The following is a 5,977-nucleotide window of genomic DNA, read 5'->3' as shown; positions in this document are numbered from 1 at the left end:
GTATCAAAAATTAAATCATATCCAACAAAATCAACTGTAGGTACCTCTATGAAATTTTCTAAAAGATCACTAAAAATAGTAACCTTGTATTGATGAGAGTTACTAAGAGTTCCAAACATATGGATGTGATTTCCCCGTGGTCTTATAGTGGCTCTAGCTCTGACCCAAGTGGTGGTGTCTCTGAAGGTGATAACTCTTCAGGTTTTGTTTCCACTACACAAAACCCTACACATCTATCATCAACCAGTTCCATTCTTACATATTCCATAGTGTCAATTGGTTATGTGATCAAAGGAGGTGATTCCCGGGATGTTTCTTTATAGTACATGTTCCTACACTTTTATCTACTACATCATCATTGTAAATGGTGAAGAGTCCACTAACATCAATATTATCAACCAAAGGATCGATAACTTCATCAAAATTTTCAAATTAATCATCCTCATCCACTACAACAAAAACAGCCAAAGACAACAGATAAAATCCATTGTCGTAGCCCTTTAAAAATTATTTTAATTGGTAGTGTTGTTAAAAGTATACTCAACGACAACGGTTTCGTAATTGTGTAAAACTGTTGTCTTTTGATGCTTTTAACAACAGTTAAATACTGTTATCTTTCTTAAGGACCTCAATGTTAGTTGATGAATCGACAACCATTTTAAATCGTTATCTTTAATTACTTTTTTTCAATAGTCTAAAAACTGTTGTATATCTTGATTAAAAATTACTTTTGACAATGGTTAAAAATTGTTATCTTTAAATTTTTTTCACACAATGTTTCAAAATCGTTGTCTTATATCACTTTTTTCAATAGTTAAAAACTATTATTTTTGAAATTTTTTCACACAATATTTCAAAACCATGGTCTTCAATCACTTTTTCCAATGGTTAAAAATGGTTGTCTATTTACAATATATATACATAAAAAAACAACCAATCTAAAATAAAATATTTACAATATATATACATCCAGTTCAATTTAGAAGCATTTATTTACTACAATATGGCTCAACCACATCTATCATTAGAATCAAACCATAGCTGATGGGAATATAGGAAATTTGGCAATATTCATAGCAAGTTCAGCAAAGCCATTAACAGATGAGTCACCAATCTAAGAAACATGGTGACTCATCCTCCACTTAATCATGATGTATCTTTGCCCTAAGGAAGACTCATTGCAATGGCTCTGAGAATTATAAGCTACAAAAGTATCAACTGTTATATCAAGATATCGAATTAGTTGAATTGTTTGCTTTCACTCACCTAGACTACTTTGAAGATATATACAAATGAGTTGTGCTTTATCAGCAGCCATTCCCTTGAAATGCAAGCTTTTAGCAACTCCATCTTGCTGATCCCATACCTTGAAGTGGTTAGTGCAGCAAGATGATTCCCTCCCCTATCGAATTTGACATCGAGCTCTTCCCCTAGCTTTTGGCCAATGTGGAATGACTGGAAGGCTTCCCCTAACTCTTCCCCTTAAAATGCACCTTTAGTAGAGTAAAAGTAATCCTAAAATCAAAGTCAACATTCAATGCAAGTGCATTGATGGAAAAAACAAGTTCAGTGCCAAATCAAATCTTGGAATTATTATAACAAAACTGACATATTGAAAAAGGCATTTGCACTAGTAGAATACATGGTTTAAATTGCAAAGGTAAAAATTGATGAAAAATCATATAAAATTAGAAAATTAATATTTGTGACTATACACATAATGGTAAATGAGGAGAAGAAACCTGGGTAGGCATCAAAAGAGCAGGCAAAAATCTGATGTAATGTGATTGCCATAGACAGTAGCACTGACATCAAAGCCACTGCCAATTTTTCCTTGAGCTAAACAATGAGCACTGTGGGCAACAATGTGTACTAAATCAAGATCTGAATCAAAGATTTTGTCGTCTAACTGGCTTCTGCTTGAAAATGGAAGAATAACAACTCTAAGGTAATGAAGGAGTGCTGCAACGACTGATGTGGTCATTGCCGCTAATGAGCCAAGTCTTGTTTTTGCAACCTCAGGTTTGCATTCCACTCTAGGAAGTGTTCCATTAGAAGCCACTCGGTTAAATGTTATTGAAGAAAAAGAAGGAAGTGAAGCCAATGCATCTCGAGTCAAAGGTAAGCCATGCGATTCAATCTAAAGATAATATTTGCAAATAATTTATCCATATATAACTTTAACTATGTAAACTGACATTTATGATCAAAATACAATAGAAGATAAATCAAAGATGTGAATATAAATTGATTAATTAAAAAAAATAAATGCAAGTATGATAATATAAAAAAGTGTGAAAAAAATAAAGTAAGCTATAAAAAACTGATCCACCAGGTGCTAAGGGCAAACAATCCAGGAGAAAATAATTTCTCCAAAAAAGAAAGATGAGAGTCACCTTTTATGTAAGAATAGAAATCATTGCTTCCTAAGATTGTAATATCAAGACCTGCATGGAGAAGTGTGAAATTAGAGAAAAGAGCTAATAAAGTACAAATTATATCTCTAAAAATAAATTTAAAAACATACCTTGTAGAAGTAGTTTTTGTAATTTATCATTTTCTATTTCAAAGAGTTATTACCTTAGATGTAGGTATAACATATTGCACAGCTTGCTCCACAAAAGGATTGACTGAGTCCCTGAAATCATAAGTTGATAGAGAACTAAGCAATTTAGCCTGTATTAGAATGCCTCATTTCTATGCAACCTTTGTAATATTTATTGATCATTATCTTTGGAGGGCAAAGAATCAACCTTTATTGAGAATCAACTAAATCCTTTCTTTTGTATAACTATAAACTACAAAACCAACTAACTCTACAGTCATGACAAAGTAATATGTTGTTGTGTCCAACAGTAATTTCGTGATGTTTAGACCAAAATTGATAAGGTTGCATCAAATCCCACTAGCCTTGTGATTGCACAAATAGATGCACATACAACAAAAACAGTGACAATAGATAATAATCAATCTTTGGGCCTGATATGATTCATATCATGCCCAACATGAAGGTTTATAATATGCATTTTCATCAACAATGATAACAAAGGGTAGGCTTATCTAGCTATTAGAAGGATGTGTAATGGAGACAAATACAATTTTTGAGAGAGTTTAAATTCATAGTTGAAGTTATATAACCTAGTTTCCATATGCATGAAAAAATATTAGTGACCAATCACTGAGAATAAATCTTAATAAGTATGTTCAGTATGAAAATTTTAGGTATAAGCTAAATTTAGCTTGATAACGTTATATGACTATAGAGCTGGCTAAAACTGCGCTCTCATATTGTATGCAAATTATATAAAGATCAAATACCTTACAAGTGATAGATTATGTGTCATCATTTAGAATCAATTGTGCAACAGCATACAAAAGATCAAACAAATACTTATACTACCAATATGGTTCCACAGTTCAACTCACTCAAAATAGAATCAATGAAGCCAAGCTAGCTTGCTTTTAAAAAGTCACAAAATGATTTTACCAATTAGTAAAGTATTAGCAAACAAGGGATATCATAGTTACTCAATTCTAAAAAACGTTGCAACGTTTGAAATGAGCAAAAGGCTAGCAAACTTCTCAATGTATTTTGATATAAGAGAATCAAAACTAACATGAGCCAACTGGAGGTACAGTGTTGCATATTGTTTTTCATCCATCTGTTTTATCTACAATTTTGACGGGTGGGAATTAAGTTCACACTAGATTTTAATGAAAAAATATTTGCTTAAGACTCATATGGAAGGAGAAAATGCTTATTTGCAACCTGATGCTTGAGTTTATGCTTCCAATTTACCACCTTATTGTGATACAATGTGAGACCGGCCTAATGGCATAATATGATCTATCATTAACTGGTACTGCTAGAGACTAATCTGGGCAGCATTCAATACCTGTTTCATTCACAATGCTCAATTACTCGACTAAAAATAACAAATAAGATGTCTTAAACTTTGACAACAAATTCATACTTATTGCTAGTTTAAATGGATGATAGAAACCAAAAGAACTGGATATGTAAACACTAGCACATGAAAAAGAAGAATGACAAAGGCATTTGACCTTGTGATGTAGTACATCTACATTTGCTAAATGTTGGGTCAAAGATGGAAGTCTTTGCACAAAAAAGGCATCGAGGAATAAAAGCACAATTGTTTGCCATTGCTTATGCTTGAAGGCAGGCAATGCTTCTAAGTATGACATTGTATCAAGATAACGACCTTGAAAAAAAAAATTAGGGTGAATGCTTTACCAAAACCTAGTGTATATGTTTTTTTTAATACAGTGAAGGAATTGCCACTATTTATATAAACTTTGACCTTTTACAATCAAAATACTTGATCATGTTCATTGTATGCTCTTTGGAAAGAGGATACAGAACAAAAGCAACAGAAGGAACATCAGTGAGTGATAGCACACCAACTATTTTCCTTTGGTAGAGGAAACTCTTAGCAATCAAACATAGGTCTATCAGACTCATAGATAAAGCTCATAATTTACTAAAACATAGTTCTAAATTACATACTACGGAAAAGCAGGGAAACAAAATCAATAATTTAAGAAAAATGAGGTGACAAATTAGCCAAACTAGAAAACTGTCTCGGCTCTTTGTGCATGCTGATAAAGGTGAAATTATCTCCTAAAGTTTCAACGGCCAAAATAAGTAGCTTGATGAAAAAACTTATTTTCAGTCATTAATTACAAACTAACAGTTTCTTGCGATGAAAGAAAAAACACAATCAACACAGCAGGACTTGAGAAATTCGATCACTACACAAGCGCAATGCCATCAACCTCACCTGGATTGCACTGCTAGTAGAACTTCTCGACCTCTGCAAACCAAAAGGAGCCATCAAAAACCACCAAACAGAAAGAAGAACGAAAAATAGAGCAGGAAAGGAGTAGCGTGACACCACAACAATAAACAGAAGAGCAATGGTTGCTTTCCCAGCCCAGTAGCAGTATCGACTTTGTAGATGAGTTTCAAAATCACATAAGGGGATAAAGGGAAAGAAAATGAAAGGAAGAAGAAGAAGAAGAAGAAGAAGAAGAAAGAGCAGACAAATGCTTCCTTTCCTTTCGATTTCTTTTGTAATCTTTTTTTTTTCTTTTCAATTTTTATGACATGCCTAAGAATGGGGATCACATCGGTTGCGTACCTCGAGTTGGACTAGTCATATAGGCATCCGGGACTGCTGGCAGCCACATTCGCCACGAGAATAGGAGGAGGAGAATATGGAACTGGAATTTCCAATGAGGCAAACTCGGCTTCCTGAGGGTATGGTGGGTAGGACTTGACGGACGATCTTGGAGTAGGAGAGCACATCGTTGTGGAGGGAGAACAAGCGGAGGCACCACCCACCCCTTCCTGCCATGCGGTACATAGGATGGCGTGAAGAAATCGTACGAGGAGAGATAAAGAAAAATGGCTTAGGGAAGAAAACATGATGTCAAAAGGTTTTCGGAGAGAGAGAAAGTAAAATAGGAGGGAAGTGGCAAATGAATAAAGTCAAAGATAATGATTTTATCAAAATTATTATTGTAGCTTCTAAAAAAGTGCTTAAAGACAATCATTTTAGAAAATTGTTGTAAAAACATTATTGATTTAAAAAAAAAGTCTCTCAATGATAACAATTTTCATAAAACTATTATCTTTTGTATTTTATGGGAGCTCAAAGACAACGATTTTGTCAAAATTTATTGTCTTTGACCAAATTTATAATAATTTCTCCTAAAATCGTTATCTTTGTGGTGTTATCTTTTAACATCTTTATTGTAGTGATCGAAAAAATCTTCATCAATTTGTTGTAATGTCTGTAGAAACCAAATCCCCCATTGAACCATTAGCTTTTCAAAAACTTATGTTGTGGTCTTCATCTGACTGGGAGCAAGAGTTTCTAAGTCTTGGGATTCTTCCCGGAAAGTTGGCTCAATGTGTTAAGATTGACATAGTCCATTTAGTGTTAAATCATCT

The 5,977-nt window shown here is 33.5% G+C and overlaps 1 long non-coding RNA gene across 6 annotated transcripts; it reads right to left on the bottom strand.

Moving 5' to 3' along the window:
• Positions 1 to 1,081: 1,081 nt before the first annotated feature.
• Positions 1,082 to 5,375, bottom strand: LOC122022603. Of its 6 annotated transcripts, none has more exons than XR_006123036.1 (5): positions 5,163 to 5,375; positions 4,803 to 4,835; positions 2,528 to 3,896; positions 1,267 to 2,447; positions 1,082 to 1,189 (listed from the first exon to the last, which is right to left on the bottom strand). It is a non-coding gene; the product is annotated as an uncharacterized LOC122022603 (long non-coding RNA). The 6 variants fall into 6 exon arrangements; XR_006123038.1 differs by having other exon boundaries at positions 1,082 to 1,515; positions 1,743 to 2,447; XR_006123037.1 differs by having other exon boundaries at positions 1,082 to 1,853; positions 2,397 to 2,447.
• Between the last annotated feature and the right edge of the window lie 602 nt (positions 5,376 to 5,977).

Source organism: Zingiber officinale, chromosome 9B (genome assembly GCF_018446385.1).
Source record: "Zingiber officinale cultivar Zhangliang chromosome 9B, Zo_v1.1, whole genome shotgun sequence".
Classification (NCBI taxonomy): domain Eukaryota; kingdom Viridiplantae; phylum Streptophyta; class Magnoliopsida; order Zingiberales; family Zingiberaceae; genus Zingiber; species Zingiber officinale.
Note: the sequence above shows the minus strand (reverse complement) of the source record. Positions and strands in the feature narration are given on the sequence as shown.